The sequence below is a fragment of the Schistocerca nitens genome, chromosome 6 (genome assembly GCF_023898315.1).
Source record: "Schistocerca nitens isolate TAMUIC-IGC-003100 chromosome 6, iqSchNite1.1, whole genome shotgun sequence".
Classification (NCBI taxonomy): domain Eukaryota; kingdom Metazoa; phylum Arthropoda; class Insecta; order Orthoptera; family Acrididae; genus Schistocerca; species Schistocerca nitens.
In genome coordinates this window covers 693,991,079-694,009,292 of record NC_064619.1, presented here as the reverse complement: position 1 = coordinate 694,009,292, position 18,214 = coordinate 693,991,079, and positions in this window count along the sequence as shown.

Below are 18,214 nucleotides of genomic sequence, written 5' to 3'. Positions count from 1 at the left end.
AACTTAATAAACTGATGTGTTCTGGCATCCCCCTTGCATGGATGGAATCTTACCCACTTAACAGAAAGCAGAGGGACTCCTTAACAGACAGTATCTCAGGCATGAAAATAACTTCACCAGGAAGGAGCATAGCATATGGAATGCCACAGGGTTTGGCACTGGGCCCAATCTTGTTTTTAATCGATATAAATGATCTCTCAATGACTACGAAGGGCAGTTCAAAAATTGTGATTTTTGCTGATGACACAAGGATACAAATCAAGGGTCCAAATTCAACACCAGCTGACTTAGCTCATGTGATAGCTGAGCGCACCTATGATGAATGGTTCACAGCTAACAGTTTAAATTTTTATCTCACAAAGAATCATATTATGCAATTTCAAACTATCAATAACAACCTGTTAGCACCAGAAATAGATGTTGATGGGCATACCTAAATGAAACATATTTTGTAAAACTCCTTGTGGCTCAGGTGGATAATAAGTTACAATGGGCTAACACATAAATAAACTAATCAAGAAGTTGAGTTCAGTTTGTTATGACCTTAGAAAAGAGGTAGGTCGTGGTGTTTTTGTAGGGGGTCTGTTAGATAATCCTGAAAGTTCCTAGTAACAAACGTAGAAAGTCTACAATTTTATAACACAATAAATGCTATAGGAAAATGCACTTACCTTATGGTGAATGCTTGTAAGAAAAATTCATTCGCCTCTCTTTAAGAACAGAGATCTGTCAGTGACATATTCACTTAAGTACACAAAGTTGTGTACGGAGTCTTTTCTTGATAGAGAACACTGCTAAAGCTATTACCTGTTCTTCACTCATAATATTTTGTAAAACAGTTTGTATTCTTGCCGCTAGTGATGAGGTATTACTCACTTTCAGGAGTTTCAATATTTTGCTATAAAGCTGCTGCAAACTTTTTTCGAGCATTGATTGCAGAAGTAGGGCAGCACCTGTGCGAGTTCTAAACTCATTCCCCTTGTATGGTACTTGAAGCTCTGTTCTCTGCTTACTGTAAACCAAGAAGGGATATATTTCACAAGACATATGCTGCAATTTGTGCAATTTTTGCATACAAAACAAATTTTTCAGAATTAAATAAATCTGCAGTGATGAGATGCCCTGTGAAGACTAAGCGTTCAGCGACCTGAGCAATAATTGCAGCAAACGTTTCTTTTGCAGTAACAGATTTTGGAATTTCATTTCCCCTTCTCTCCATATAATGGAGATGTTGAGTCACAAGCAGGCACAATAAAAAAAGACTGTCAGAAAATGAGCTTTCAGCCACCAAGGCCTTTGTTGGAGGTAGAACATACACCCAAGGAAATGCATCTCACACACAAATGACTGCAATTCTGGCTGCTGAGACCACACTGGCATTGGAAGTGATGTATCAATTGTGGAGGAGAGTATTTGAAATGAGAGCATGAACAGTAAGTTAAGGGTAAGTGTAGAAAAATTTTGTGTACAAAGTTCCGGAATTTTTTGAACAGACCTCGTATAGCGGAGAGCCAAGTTGCAATTGGCACAACAAAAGGACTGTCAGAAAGTAAGCTTTCGGCCAACACGGTCTCCATCAGAAACAGACAGAATACACACACGCGTGCACACAAATGCAACTCTCACACACACGACCACATTTCACAAAATTGTTACATTCCATCCTGTATTTTCCATTGTTGAAGTTTCCCATTCTCTGTATCTTCACAGGATGCAGCAGCTATCTGCACATGAAAATGGTGTTGATGCTCCCTCAGATATCCTTTACGGCACTTTTGAAATTTTGTATCCTCTGTATAATCAGTGGGTCAACCGCTCTTTTTGGGAATTGATTGTATAATATATCAGTGGGTGGCCTAATAAGATTAAATATAACAACCTAAGTGTCTTCTACAATAAATGTCTGAGATGGTGAAAACTTCTAGTGTCAAAGCTGTTTCATGCACATCATCATCTTTTGCAAACAGTAAACATGGAAAACAGTACAATTTGTTTATGATATCACAACCACATATTCAATCTAATTTCCAGTCCGTAAATCCTTATGATCTCTTTTCTTTTATTTTTATTATTTATTTCTCAACTAGTTCGATTTCCAGCATGGGTCTTCCTAGGTGCATAAAACAGAGCTTATCTTCAAGATACAGAGGAGAGAAATTACTTTCCCTAAGCCTCTGCACTGAATTATCACATATATTGATTTCACACTGTAGACAATGCACAACTGAGAACTCATGTCTTCAGACTCAAACTACGTATCAAATCCTCCCACGTGACACACAGAAAAGCTGGTCGCACTACCGGTAACATAATTGCAACAAATAAGAGAAACTTTATGCCTATCGTTGCTGACTAGACTTTTGTTTTCATTTTCAGAAATAAAATACTCACTGGGAGCAATGGCACACATGTACAATAAATTATGAAATAGTGTAGATATGAGTTAGTTTTGAAACTAGCTATTTACATTTCCTGTTGGTGAATCGACTCTAGAGGAAGAGGAACTGGACTTTGACGAGGTTCAACAGGAGGGGAAATGGGGACTCTGACACACACACATCAGAGCATTGCTCCAGTACTCACAATAACTTCCTATCTCCACTCCCTTCCTTGTCCCTTGCCTACATGCCCACTGTCAGTGAGTAGAATGTGGTCTTTGGGAATGCATAACATGATTTTGCACAACGTTGAGCTGAGCATGTAAGAGCTGAGCTCGTTCGAGCTGACCACCTGTTGCAAACATGACTGTAGACAGTGATGAGATTCATATATATTGTGAAACACGTATCTCTTATTAACGCAGGAGAACAGATGAGTTTAATTTTAAAATCTTTCTGTGCTCTACAGTTCTCTCAGATGTGAATATTTCTGTGGGGGTTTCAGTGTGCCACAGGACGAAGTGCCACTGCTTTTAGAAGCACTTCTCATTGTGTTGACCAAAAGATGAGTCTTGGGTTTTTTTTTCATATTTTCACTCCCTGTTGTGTTAAGGAATTGTCATCTGGGATAGTACAGCTAAAGCAAATAAATTGTTTATTCAGCAGGAGTGAACAATAAGAATAAAATATAAAGAAGACAACTGTACATCCTGTAGAAGCTATTTTGAGGATCTTGGAATTCTTACATTAATTGCTAATGGATTTACTCCTTAATGGTTTTTGTTGCTGACAATAAAAATGATTTTCAGCTGAATTGTGATTTACACATTCACAACACAAGACCCAAAAAAAAATTTTATGTAGACTTTGCACCCATGCCTTAGGGTTCAGAATGGAGTTGTGTACCCTGGTGGGAAGATATTAAGCAAGCTTTCATCTAATGTAAAGCAGGAAACTGGGAATCCCTACCAATTCAAAAGAAAATTAAAAAGTTTCTCATTCATCAGTTTTCTGTAATGAATATCTAGATTCATGGATTAAATTGTTTTGTTAATGACACGGCAAATAGCAGTGTTCATTGTAAACCTGCATCACAAGTAGTAATGTGCTATAAATATGACTCAGTATTTGGTACATATATTCTTTGAAAAATGTAGTTGTATCAAGTAAATATTAAACTACTAACAGCAGATAAATGGTGGCTATATAGTATAACCGAATAAGCAGCAGCTCTTTTGAAAGCAGCAACTTCCTTTCGGTAGCGTAAGTGTGAAGAACAGCAGTTCGCAGATTAAGTTCTACAATTTCTTGTCTGTTGTTAATGTATACCTTGACTCGGTCCATGAAGGTTCTTCTTGATGGAATCTACGGAAACAATGAATTAAACATACTGCTGCAGGAACTATACATCCCACAACTCTCACCTGTGCTTTTCTAAATGTAGTGGCATTGTCAATTAAGACTGTAGGATCAATATGATATTGTGCCACAGAACAATAGAAACAAGTTGTCTGTCTGAGTCACACTCTCAACCAAAATTCACTTACAAGAAACACACTCACACACACACCTCTGTGCTTCCACTGTGCCAGCTGGGCATGCAGTATTGGGATTGCATTTTGGCAGCTGGAGTAGATTGGAGTGAGAGAGGGGTTAGGGTGAGTAGCTAATCGCTTGGAGGGAAAAACAGGTCAGCTGGCTAGAAACGAAGGACAGAGAGCTGGAAGGTGCATGGGTATAGCACACAGTGAAGGATATGGGGTTGGAAGGGATTCAGAACAGAGGAAGGGGAAACCGTTCGGTGTGTGGTGTGGGGACAGTGGGTTAATGGAGAATGATGGCAGGAGTGATGCAGCAGTGAAGAATGCATCGCATGGGTAGGTCCCATCTGCATAGTTAAGAAAAGCTAGTTGTGAATAGGAGGATCCAGATGGCCCAGGTTGTGAATCAGCCGCTGAAATCGAGCATGTTGTGCACAGCCACTGGGTGGTCAACTTCGTTCTTGGCCACACTTTGGCAGTGAACATTCATTCTGGGGGACTGCTGGTTGGTTATCATATCAACATAAAAAGCTGTGCAGTGATTGCATCAGAGCTGATATATGACGTGGCTGCTTTCAGAGGTGGCCTGGCCTCTGATGGGGTAGGATAAGTCTGTGACGTTCTACCAGAACTTTCCTACATATTTCTGTTCAGTACCATTTGATTGTGCTGTCCGATTAATGTGATCAGTAGAGTTCTGCATTAGTCTACTCAAGCTTGATTTTGGGTTTACGTGTAATTTAGTTTTTGTTTTATAATTTTTGCCTTTAATGTGATCCCTTCCATACACTGCACCATTCCACATTTTCCAGTCCACTGTCAGATTTGCTTCCCCTTTCTTCAGTTATAATCCCAGCTCTCTCTTTCTTGGTCAATACCTGCTTCTTTTAAATCGGGTAGTTCCCCTGCAACTATGCAAACCATGTAACCACTTTGTATAACTGTGTTGTTTCACACTACTTTGTTCGAACGCAGTTTCTGTTATAGTGTCTTGTCACTGGTTGCACTGACTGGTCTAAATATTATGCTTACCAATTACATGGCTATTATGTTCCTTTAGGGCAATATGTCACTAAAATGTCTAGCAACCTGCATCATTGGTAATTGCCAAACTCTGTTACATTTCTTCTTTTACTGATGAATGTGTAAGAACTAGTAGCATGCTTTCATTCTGCTCTTGTAGTGTAGGTGCAGCTATGCTGTGAAAAGTTCAGATAAGCATGATCCCACTAGTAACTAAATGTTTGGAGATGCAGAGAGGTGTTTTTGAACATATACTAATATATATGTTTTATGGAAGAAATGCTGTCACTGATAGTTTACTAAAAATATCACAAATGACCACTCATACTGAAAGTAGTAGGTATTTTTATCATCTTCACTTGATAAGTTTTGTAGTTATTTCTGTCGTATGGCAATCAATTTATTTTTAACTGATTATTACTTTGAATAATGAATGAATGAATAATTCTACCAACAATTGTTATGTTCAACATTAAAGAAATTATAATTGTACAGTATGTATCATTTAAGAAACAGTGTACAAGGTATGTTAAAAAAAAACTCTAGAATATTTTAATTTTGCAGGTTGCTTTAATCTGATACATACGATTCTCATTGTTGTGTTAGTAAGTATATCTACAGACTGGTAGCCACGTTGTTGTTGTTGTTGTTGTTGTTGTCTTCAGTCCTGAGACTGGTTTGATGCAGCTCTCCATGCTACTCTATCCTTTGCAAGCTTCTTCATCTCCCAGTACCTACTGCAACCTACATCCTTCTGTATCTGTTTAGTGTATTCATCTCTTGGTCTCCCTCTACGATTTTTACCCTCCACACTGTCCTCCAATACTAAATTGGGGATCCCTTGATGCCTCAGAACATGTCCTACTAACCGATCCCTTCTTCTAGTCAAGTTGTGCCACAAACTTCTCTTCTCCCCAATCCTATTCAATACCTCCTCATTCGTTATATGGTCTACCCGTCTAATCTTCATCATTCTTCTGTAGCACCACATTTCGAAAGCTTCTATTATCTTCTTGTCCAAACTAGTTATCGTCCATGTTTCACTTCCATACATGGCTACACTCCATACAAATACTTTCAGAAACGACTTCCTGACACTTAAATCTATACTCAATGTTAACAAATTTCTCTTCTTCAGAAACGCTTTCCTTTCCATTGACAGTCTACATTTTATATCCTCTCTACTTCGACCATCATCAGTTATTTTGCTCCCCAAATAGCAAAACTCCTTTACTACTTTAAGTGTCTCATTTCATAATCTAATACCCTCAACATCACCTGACTTAATTCGACTACATTCCATTATCCTCGTTTTGCTTTTGTTGATGTTCATCTTATACCCTCCTTTCAAGACACTATCCATTCCGTTCAACTGCTCTTCCAAGTCCTTTGCCGTCTCTGATAGAATTACAATGTCATCGGCGAACCTCAAAGTTTTTACTTCTTCTCCATGGATTTTAATACCTACTCCAAATTTTTCTTTTGTTTCCTTCACTGCTTGCTCAATATACAGATTGAATAACATTTGGGAGAGGCTACAACCTGTCTCCCTCCCTCCCAACCACTGCTTCCCTTTCATGTCCCTCGACTCTTATAACTGCCAACTGGTTTCTGTACAAATTGTAAATAGCCTTTCGCTCCCTGTATTTTACCCCTGCCACCTTCAGAATTTGAAAGAGAGTATTCCAGTCAACATTGTCAAAAGCTTTCTCTAAGTCTACAAATGCTAGAAACGTAGGTTTGCCTTTCCTTAATCTAGCTTCTAAGGTAAGTCGTAGGGTCAGTATTGCCTCATGTGTTCCAATATTTCTACAGAATCCAAACTGATCTTCCCCAAGTTTGGCTTCTACCAGTTTTTCCATTCGTCTGTAAAGAATTTGTGTTAGTATTTTGCATCTGTGATTTATTAAACTGATTGATCAGTAATTTTCACATCTGTCAGCACCTGCTTTCTTTGTGATTGGGATTATTATACTCTTCTTGAAGTCTGAGGGTATTTCGCCTATCTCATACATCATGCTCACCAGACGGCAGAGTATATCTACAGACTGGTAGCCACACTGGATGTTTATTGTTCAGTCTGTTGTCAGTCATCATGAGGGTTACATGCATTTACTTACAAGTGGCAATTATTGATTTGTTTTAAAAATAGATGAGAGAATTTTCTTATAAAAATTGAAAAAAATGTGACAAAATTTTTAGAAATGTTTAATATGTTCTTGGCGAGTCTGCTACACGCAAAACAAGGGTTTATAAGTGGTGTAAGTATTTCCAAGATGCCCATGAAGACAATGAGCTTTCTAGACATCCCATTACATCCACAACTGAAAAAGTGAAAGAAGTTATTATGAACAACTGCTCAATCACAATCAGAGAAGTTGCTGATGATGGCAATTCAACCATCATGCCATGAAATCTTGTGGATGTTTTGGGTAAGAGACTTGTAACAGCAAAATCTGCACCAAATGTATCTGCTCACGCTTCATTGCTTGTTTGTGAATTTTTGGCTAAAAAACAACTCTGTAACGGTGCTGAGGCTCCATGTACATCAGATATGGCCCATGCAACTTTTTTCTGTTTCCCAAAATAAAGAGAACCTTAAAGTATTGTTGTTTTAAAAGTATACATGATATTAAAAACATATCACTGAAAGAACTAAGTGCTATCCCAAAGATCGAGTTCAGAAGTATTTCGGGGATTGGAAGAAGTGCAGGCATAACTGTATATCTCATGGGGACTATTTTGAAAGAGATAACATTAATGTAGTTGAATAGATAAAATTATTTGCAAAAATGAAAATTCCTGATACTTTCTAAACACACCTTGTTTGCTACAGATCATTGGGCACATTAAAATTAAAAAAAAAAAAAAATAATAAAGTTATACCTTGACCTGAAACAGAACTCTTTAACTCAAGTACCCTAATGCCCATTGCACTAACTGGGCAGCACAGTTACACAGTATTGCATCAAGAATCATTCTAGTGACTGGCAAAGTTGGAGAAGACCAGCCTTGTGCATTGTTTCAATGAAGCTCACAATTTGCAGCACTGATCATGGCCCTTTGGTTCTGAGTCAAGTGGAAGGACTGAACCAGGAGCTTCAAAGATACTGTGACAAGCTAGGCTGCAACTTCCTGGACTTGTGCCATAGGTTTGAGAACTGTAGGGTCCCCCTAAATGGGTCAGGTATGCACTACACATCAGAGGCTGTTACTTAAGTAGCTGGCTGTGGATGGGGTGCACATGAAGTTTTTTTTTTTAGGTGACTCTTCAGTCCAGATAATGATAGCTGTAGGAAACCCAGAAGTATCAGTGTAAGTTTAAAAGAAATGCCTGCTGCAGGTGTAGAAAATCCTGATGGTTAACTGCCAAAGCATTCACAACAAAGTGCCAGGGTTTGAAGCATCAGGAAAAGCAGTGAAACTCCTATAATACTACATACAGAAAGCTTTTCAAAACCTGAAATTGATAGCAGTGAGATTTTTGGGGAAAACTTAAGTGTATATTGAAAGGTTAGGCAAATAGGAAATGGAGGTGGTGTATTTGTCACAGTAGACTGGCAATGGCAAGGAAAGCGTTTCTGAAGAAGAGAAATTTGTTAACATTGAGTGTAGATTCAAGTGTCAGGAAGTTGTTTCTGAAAGAATTTGTATGGAAGTGAAACATGGATGATAAATAGTTTAGACAAGAAGAGAATAGAGGCTTTTGAAATGTGGTGCTACGGAAGAATGCTGAAGATTAGATGGATAGATCACGTAACTAATGAGGAGGTACTGAATAGAATTGGGGAGAAGAGGAATTTGTGGTACAATTTGACTAGAAGAAGGGACAGGTTGGTAGGACATGTTGTGAGGCATCAAGGGATCACCAATTTAGTATTGGAGGGCAGCGTGGAGGGTAAAAATCATAGAGGGAGATCAAGAGATGAATTCACTAAGCAGATTCAGAAGGATGTAGGTTGCAGTATGTACTTCAAGATGATGAAGCTTGCACGGAATAGGGTAGTATGGAGAGATGCATCAAACCAGTCTGTGGACTGAAGACCACAACAACAACAACAGACAAGAACCTCAGATCCACTGAGAAAGAAATTGAAGCTTCATGTGAGATAGTTCAGGGAAGACTCAGTATCAGTGGTGGGCATCAAATGATAATTGGATCCTTCTGTCAACCACCAGACTCATCTCCTGGTGCACCTGAAAACTTGAGAGAAAACCTCAGCTCACCTGTACATAAGTTGCCCATCGTCCAACAGCCAATTGTGAAAATTACAGTACTCAGAATAGGAGCAAATGGGGGAGATGGTGTTGAGGTTCTGGAGGAATGTGGATAGCGTGTCCTCACCCTTGATCCAGATCACGAAGGTGTCATCAATGAATCTGAACGAGGTGAGGGGTTTAAGGTTCTGGGTGTTTAGGAAGAATTACTCTAGATGGTCCATGAATAGGTTGGCATAGGATCGTGCCATGTCAGTGCCCACTGGTCTAAAAGATTCTCTCAGTAGGGGCAAGCAGCCACAATGGGACATCTGGGTGGTTGGTTTTATGGACTTTAGGAAGCATGTAGAAGGCATGAGTGCGGGGACTGGTTCAGATGAGGTGAGAAGTGGTCTCCCGGGAGAGTTTTTGAGATGGGCCTAAGGATTTGAGGCGAGACTGAAGATCCTGCTGGATTTCTGGAATGGGATCATTGTGGCAGGGTTTTGTAGGTGGATGTATCTGACAGCTGGCAGAGTGATTTTGCCAGGTAATCCTTGCACTTCAAAACAACAGTGGTGGAGCATTTTTTCAGCTGTTAGGATTATACAGTTGGGATCAGTATTTTGGTGGTGGACTGCAGTTCTTTCTGCAGATGTAAGGTTAGTTTGCATGTTGAGGGGTTTGGGGAATGATGGTGAGGCAAGGTTCAAGGTTAAGAAATTCTGGAAAGGTAGCAGGGGGTGATTTGGGGGTAGTAAGTGTGGATCGTGGTTGAATGGAGGACTGAATTGAGTCAGGCAGGTTTCAACATTGGTGTTTAGTTGAGTCGAAGTGGTAAGGTTGGTGGCAAAAAAGTGTTTCCACCGCGGGGACCGGGAGAAGGACAGAATGTCTTTAATGATTCCTGCATGATTGAATTTATGAGTGGCGCTTTAGAATTTATGAATGGAGCAAAAGCTGAGGCCTTTGAAAGGACTGATACTTCTGTGGGGCTAAGGCTTTTGGAGAAAAGGTTTATGACTGTGTATTGGGTCTCTCTAGGTTTTGGATTTGTGTGGTGGTGGGAGGGAGTTTTGAAAGTTGGGTTAAATGTAGTAGGTCTGCGAAACTGGGCTTATCAGCTATGAGGAGATGTGGGGTCCCAAACATCACCTATCGCATCAAAGGCAGGGCTACCTGTGAAACCAGTCATGTGATCTACAACCTAGGCTGCAACCACAGTGCTGCATTCTATGTGGGCATGACAACCAGTAAGCTGTCTGTCTGCACGAATGACCACCGATAAACTGTGGCCACGATACAACTGGACCACCCTGTTGCTGAGCACCAAATCGACGTTCTTCGTTTCAATGACTGCTTCACGGCCTATGTGATATGGATCTTCCAAGCAACACCAGTTTCTCTGAATAGTGCACGTGGGAACTCTCCCTACAATATATCCTACATTCCCAAAACTCTCCCAGCCCCAACCTTCATTAGTCATTGTCCTCACCCATCTAGCCCCTGCCCTGTTCCCATTCCAGCACCACATAGCTCTGTATTCCATCAATGCACCAAGTCTTTTTACTTCTCTCCATTTTCACTAACCCCCACTCTCCCCTGCCCTCCGTCTAACCTGTGACAGCATTTAGCTGCCCTACCTTCTCTCCACCTCTCCCCTGCAAGCTCCCCAGTAGCGCTTTACCGTCCCGCACCCCCATCCTTCTATCCCTCCCCCAGTCTCTTCCTTATCTCCACCCAGTTGCCCCTCCCATCATGCGCTGCTGCTGTTGCTCCTTGCAGTCTGGCTTCCACTGCTAGACTGTGGTCATGTGTGTGAGTTGCATTTGCGTGGCTCTCTCTCTCTCTGAGTGTGTGTGTGTTTGTTTTTTGTTTTGACTATTTTTGACAAAGGCCTTGTTGGCAGAAAGCTTTTTTTGTGACAGTCTTTTTGCTGTGCCTATCTGCGACTGAGCATCTGATATTCCATTGTTTAATAATGAAGAAATAGCTTTTGTCTTAAGTAAAAACTAGAGTGTGTTAATAAAGTACAATTTATTGTGGCATTTTGAAAGTAGATTGACTGAACATGGAGCTTTTCAGATTAAATTTTTCATGTATGTCTTTTAAATTCTTTCTCGCATATTTATAAATAACCTATCTTCTAACAATGGAAAATCCAGGATGGAATGTAACCATATATCGGAGATGCTGAGTAACAGATAGGCACCAAAAAAAAAAAAATTTTTTTTTCACACTTAAAGCTTTCGGCCAATGGCCTTTGTCAACGACACACACACACTCACACACACACTCACACACACACGTGTGTGTGTGTGTGTGTGTGTGTGTGTGTGTGTGTGTTGACAAAGGCCATTGGCCGAAAGCTTTAAGTGTGAAAATGTTTTAGTTGTGCCTATTTGCGACTCAGAATCTCTGCTATATGGTGAGTAGCAACTTCCCTTCTCATAACATTGTAACCCATCTCCTTCTACATATACATAAAATAGAGGCCCAGCCACTGTTTCTGCTGTGTGTTCGGGCTAACCTCACAAACTACTTTAGGGATTTTGATACAGTTTTCACTAACAGCTCGACTGATTCATAAGAAAAATTTGGGTACATAATTTATAAATATTTCATGTCAATTGCGTGAACTATGATGAATTAAATTTCCCCACCACTGTGAAAATGATGCCACTGCCATCTAGCAATGAATGTCAAAACTCCTCGGAGCCATCCATAAAAATTATAAATTAAAGTTCCCTGCTATGGTTTTTTTTTTTTTTTTCTCTGTTCATGAAGGATCTCGCTAACAGACTAACAGATAGACTGAGTCACGTGGAATATTTGAAGCACAAGAGATAGGCGTAAGGCTGCCCAACATAAGGTTTAGTGGTTCAGACCTGATTATCATAGTCTCTTCATAGGCAGCATCACTCTTGGTCATCTCGAAGCTGAAAAACTAAATAGTGTAGAATGGTATCTGGTCAAAAATGTAAATGATATCACAATTTGTATTGCACTAACACACACATTTATTCTTCACTACATTCGATTATTACAATGGTGATCACTTTGTTAACTGTGAAAATATATTAGCGCACTGAATCAGACCAGCTGCTACAATTGTGTAACAACTGTCCAATAGCGAAGTTAATTGTTTGATTGTGGCACATAATGCAGTTCACATTTATTCAACAACATCACAGTTCACACTTTGCACTACCTTGTACTAATTTATCAGAGCAGTATACAATGTGTTGCTTCAATTAAATCAGTCGCCGGCCGCGGTGGTCTCACGGTTCTAGGCGCGCAGTCCGGAACCGTGTGACTGCTGCGGTTGCAGGTTCGAATCCTGCCTCGGGCATGGATGTGTGTGATGTCCTTAGGTTCGTTAGGTTTAAGTAGTTCTAAGTTCTAGGGGACTGATGACCACAGCTGTTGAGTCCCATAGTGCTCAGAGCCATTTGAACCATTTTAAATCAGTCCATAATGAGAACCACAATGTCCAAAAATCAACAATAGTATGAAAAGGATAGCTGCAACTCACCATATAGTGGAGATGCTAAGTCATTTATGTTTTGACCTCTCACTTTCAAAATTCTACAGAAGTGTGGGCCATTTGGGGAAAGACGCCTTCGGGATGCACCAGTTATCCATAGTGCCATTAGATTAGATCTACCGCAACACTTCTTGTCATGGCTCTACATCCCCACCCGCAATTCAGCTACTTGGGTGAGGAAATCTTCGGGTGTACGTCATCTTCTTCCATTGTCTACTGTCCGCTTTCACCCCCATAACAATATTGGATTTCTCCATGCCCAATATCCATTGTAGTGGGGCCCTCATGTACCCTGTGGTGGTAGCCCCCTGACAACACAGGGATCGCACTGCTGATGCAGCACTGCAACCTCCCCATATATGCCAAGAAGTAGATGCCTGTCTTCTAGGGGCAGCAGGATTCTTCTAGGGGCAGCAGGATTCCCGGCAATGACCATTGTGCCAGGTGGCCTTTGCTGTGGCTGGGTGGCACCTGTGGGGAGAGCCCCTGATCAGAGTGGGTGGCTTCAGGGCAGTTGACCCGCAGTGAAGCAGGCCAAGTCATCTTTTGCTGGAGACTGAATGGGCCCAGCAGTCTCTAAGAATGGGAAGGTTGATTAGAATGCTGACACGTATGAACCTAAATCGTTTCCCTTCCTAACATCATCATGGGAGGAATGTAGGGCTACAGAATGAAGAGTGTCACATTCACCTTGTTGCTTAGTGTACAGAAGAAACAATGGGAACTCCTTTCTGGATACGAAGCATCTGTTTTTTGTTGAGCACCTGGAGGATAAGTATGGGGAAGTGGCAGCACTATCCAAAATGTGCAATGGATTGGTTTGATTCAGACAACATCCCCAACCCAGTCCCGGGTGTTTCATGCCTGTGATAAGCTGGGTGACATTCTTGTTTTGGTCACTCCACATAAAAGCCTCAACATGGTCCAGGGAATTACTTTTCATTGCGACCTCCTGTTGCAGCCTGGCGACGAGCTATGTGCCAATTTGAAACGACAGGGTGTTCACTTTGTCCAGTGCATCTATAGGGTGCCTAAATCAATAGTGTTGCCACCGGTGCCTTCATCTTGGTCTTTAAGGGTGATTCGTTACCTGTAAAGGTCAAGGTGATGGTATAGCGATGTGACATCAAACCGTATGTCCCTCCCCCTGTGTGGTGCTTTACATTCTGGAAATTCCGGCACATGTCCTCATGTTCTCCCAGTGCAATTCCAGCGTGACATGTAGAGACTGCAGACGTTCGCTGCATCCGAACACTCCATGTGTGTCTCCTCCCACCTCTCTCAACAGCCTTCAGCCTGAGATGCAACAGCCTCCTGCGGCTCCTCTTGCAAGGAAATCGGCTCTTGGGACTCTACCTTCCACAGTCCCCCTTGTGGTCAAGTGGACACCAGGGCACCAGCCAGTCACTGAAAGAGCCACTAGCTGCTGGCCGAAGGGCTTCGCGGTCTTCCTTAGTCCTTGAAGCTACTTCCGAGAATCCCTCCCAGCAAGCCCCTAAGGAGTGGTGAGAGGACAAACAAACAAAGAAGAAATCTGTTAGAAACCGGACAATCCTTTGCCCCCTACATCACCACTCCCTAACAGTTCTGCTTCCGAGGACGAGGTGGAGATTCTGGCATCCCCTGAGGACCTAGATCTCGCCGGTGCCTCGGATGCAATGGTACTGGCTGCAAACACTCAACCAGTGGCAGTAGGTGTTGCTCAGGCATAATTTGCCTCCGTGGTCAACTCCAGAAAGCATCATATTCCAGTGGAACTGTTGCAGGTTTTTCTCCCACCTGGCTGAATTATGACAACTGTTAAGCGTTACACCTGCTTTTTGCATTGCTTTTCAGGAAACCTGGTTTTCACAATGCGGACCCCGCCCTTCGTGGCTATCAAGAGTACTACAAAAGCCATATCGACTGTGACAGACTGTCAGGTGGAGTTTGTACCTATGTCCTTACCACTGTCTGTAGCAAATATACGCCCTTTAAACGCCTTTAGAAGCTATGGCTGTCGGGATGAGGACAATGCAGGAAGTTACAATCTGTAATGTCTACCTCCCTCCAGATGGTGAAGTGCCAACCCATGTATTGGCTGCACTCACTTCTCAACTTTGTGAGGTAAGGGCGAGTTGTTGCGCCCTGAAAATATTCTAAGCTCGGAGTTGGCATGGCCGCACGAGCCACTTGGCAAGCTGGGGCTCGTCAGCGACTCGTGGCGCCGTACGTTAGCCAGAGCAAGAGGGTAGCATCAGCGCGTGATCCAGGCTGACCGCATGGCTGGGAATTCCATGTTGATGCTGTGATGAGGACTGTGCTTTGTGTTGATGAAGGAGATTTGTATGCCGGGAATGCCAAAGATGGCAGACTGTGTGAAACCATAATGGCAGATATTTCACAGTTCATGTAGAAATTAATAATAGCCAGAGGACTCATCATACCTTAAAAAGAAACATGTAAATTACCATTATTTGACAACGATTCTGATGGTCTAATCAGATTTTCAATATCTTTATTAGTTTAAGGTTTAGTATCTGACTAAATTATACAAGTAACACCAAGCAACAAATTTCCAAAATCTAAACGGTTCATCCGATTTTGTTGATTGGCGTGTCTTTAGAAAGCTATTAGTGTAAACCTAAATTGGTATGAATTACAGGCATGTAACTTGAATAGTACATCAGTTATTGGAGGTCAAAGTGGCCGATTACTATTAATCATGTGAGGCTGTAAGTACCCCACAACTACATGAAAATATGGTAGCAGCGTGCTTATAAATATATTTATTCATCTATGTCTTTGTTTGTATCTGATACATACTGTTCATGAGGAAATTGGTCAAATATTTACTGTGTTTTAGAAAGCACAGAGACATTAGGCTAATGGCCTGCTTTTGTTTCTATTCCTTTGACACATGTTTATTTGATTTGTTTAAGTATTTAATAATGTGTGTTAGGGCATGTTTATGGTCCAGCCGTAGGAATATTTATATAATTTCAAGTTCTTTAAATGTAAATCCAGTATTTTGTATGCGTTTCAATATGTTTGTGAGTGTGCGTTGGCTTGGAGAAATGGCGGGAGCGCTCTAGCCATTACAGCACTCGTTAATGGAGAGACTGTGTGGAAGTGGGCATGGAGCATTGGGTTGCACAGGACAGGGGGAGTGCTGGATGGGAGGCAGTGACGGTTGGTTGCGCGAAAGACTTGGGGAGTGGAGCAGTTTACGCGTGGCCGCAGGAGATAGAAATATATCATAGTGCTGACTCGTGCACTTGTGAGTTTTCCGTGGCACCTGCAGTGAAGACGTAGTATGCATTTAGAAGTGAATATCTCACGAGCTATGTTGTTGTTCATAACTAATTACATGAATTAGGTATCTATTGTTTCCCTGTTATTCAACTTCTATATTATTTAATTGCAGGACCATTGACACCATTAAGTGTTTTACAGTAATAAATGGCATTCTTAAAGGTACTTCTGCTATCGTACTCATCATTTAAAGTCATTAAAATAGTACGTGCAGATTTTGTTTAATTGCAATCTTTCATTTATGAATTTGTATGTTACATTCAAAACTCACAATTTCTGAGTGATAGGAACTTTTGACCATTTGACGCATGTGTATATTCATATTGTATACTGTAGACTCTGTAGTATATGGCCTGTAATGCGGCAAGAATGTATCCCAGCCCCTAGACAACAAAACCAGCCAAAACTTTTAACGTAGTTGAGGGCCTCATTACATTTTCTATTTCAAGGCCCGCAACTTGCTCCACCTTTTGTACGTCTGGGTGATTTTAATGCCCATAACCCTTTGTGAGATGGAACCAGGGTTACTGACCATGGTAAAGATGTCTAGGACCTACTAACTCAATCCGACCTTTGCTTCCTAAATACAGATGCCCCCAGACATTTGAGTGTGGCACATACTTGGCCATTGATCTCTTGTTCTGCAGTCCTGACCTTTCCCATCCATCCACTGGAGAGCTCATGATAACTTGTGTGGTAGGTACCACTTTCCACTCTTCCTGTCCCTATGCCAGCATCGCTCATCTGGATGCTTGCCCAGATGGGCTCTTCCCAAGGCTGACTGGGATACTTTCACCTCTGCTACCACCACTGAATCTCCACTGTATCGCAACACTGATGTTCCACACCATCATTACTACCATTGTTGCCACAGCTGAATCGGCAATCCCTAGTTTCTCAGGTTGCCCCCGGCAGAAGTCAGTGCCTTGGTACTTGTCGGAAATCAGTGTGGCCATTAGAGACCACAGGCGGGCCCTCCAGCATCATAAGCACCACCTGTCCCTGGAGAACTTCATTGCCTTCAAACAGCTCCATTCCCAGGTCCGCGTACTCATCAAATGACGGAAACGGGAGTGTTGGGAATTCTATGTTTCAACCATTGGGGCATGAACCTCTCCTTCCCAGGTTCGACCATGCTCAGACGACTTTACGGCTATCAGACCCCTGCAGGTGTTACTGGAATTTGTACTCATGGAGCTGTATCTGCTGATCTAGACATAATCGCAAAGTGTCTTCCAGGCATTAAGCTCACAGCTGAGAAGTACCACCCCACCTTTTGTCTCCTCAAACAGCGAGTGGAAAGACAACACCTATCTTTTCCTCCATGCCACACTGAGTCATATAATGCTCCCTTCAGAGAGTGGGAATTTCTCAGTGCCTTTGACGACTGTCCTGACACATCCCCTGGCCATAGACCACATCCTTTTCCAAATGCTTAAACATCAGTCAGCAGATTACCAGCACCGCCTCCTTGCCATCTTTAACCGCATCTGGAGCAATGGCAGATTCCTGTCACAATGGGCGGAAAGTATCATCGTTACAATGCTAAAGCCTGGTAAGAACCCACTTGATGTGGATAGCTATCATCCTGTCAGCCTCACCAACATTCTGTGCAAGCTGCTCGAATGTATGGTGAGCCAGCAGTTGTGTTGGCTCCTTGAGTATCGGGGCCTTCAGGCTCGGTCCCAGAGTGGTTTTAGCCAGGGGCGCACCACCATTGACTACTTGGTCCACCTGGAGTCTGCCATTCGATTGGCCTTTTCCCAGTGACAACACCTTATTGCTGTCTTCTCTGACCTGGCAGAGGCCTACGATACCATTTGGCGACACCATATCCTCCCCACTCTGTATGAGTGGGGTCTCCGGGGCCTGCTCCCCCTATTTTTATGTGGAACTTCCTGTCGCTCTGCGCTTTCAGAGTTCATGTTGGTGCTTCCCTCAGTGCATGCCATATACAAGAGAATATGGTCCCGCAGGGCTCAGTCTTGAGTGTCCCATTATTTTTACTTGCCATCAGTGGTCTTGCACTAACAATAGGGTCCTCAGTATCTCCCCTCCTATATGCTGATGATTTTTGTATTTCCTTCTGCTCCTCTTCTAATGGTGTGGCTGAATGCCGGCTGCAGGAAGCCATATGGAAGGCGCACCTGTGGGGCCTCACTCACAGCTTTCAGTTTTCAACCCCCAAGACTTGCATCATGCACTCTGTCACCATCATACTGTCCACCCCCATC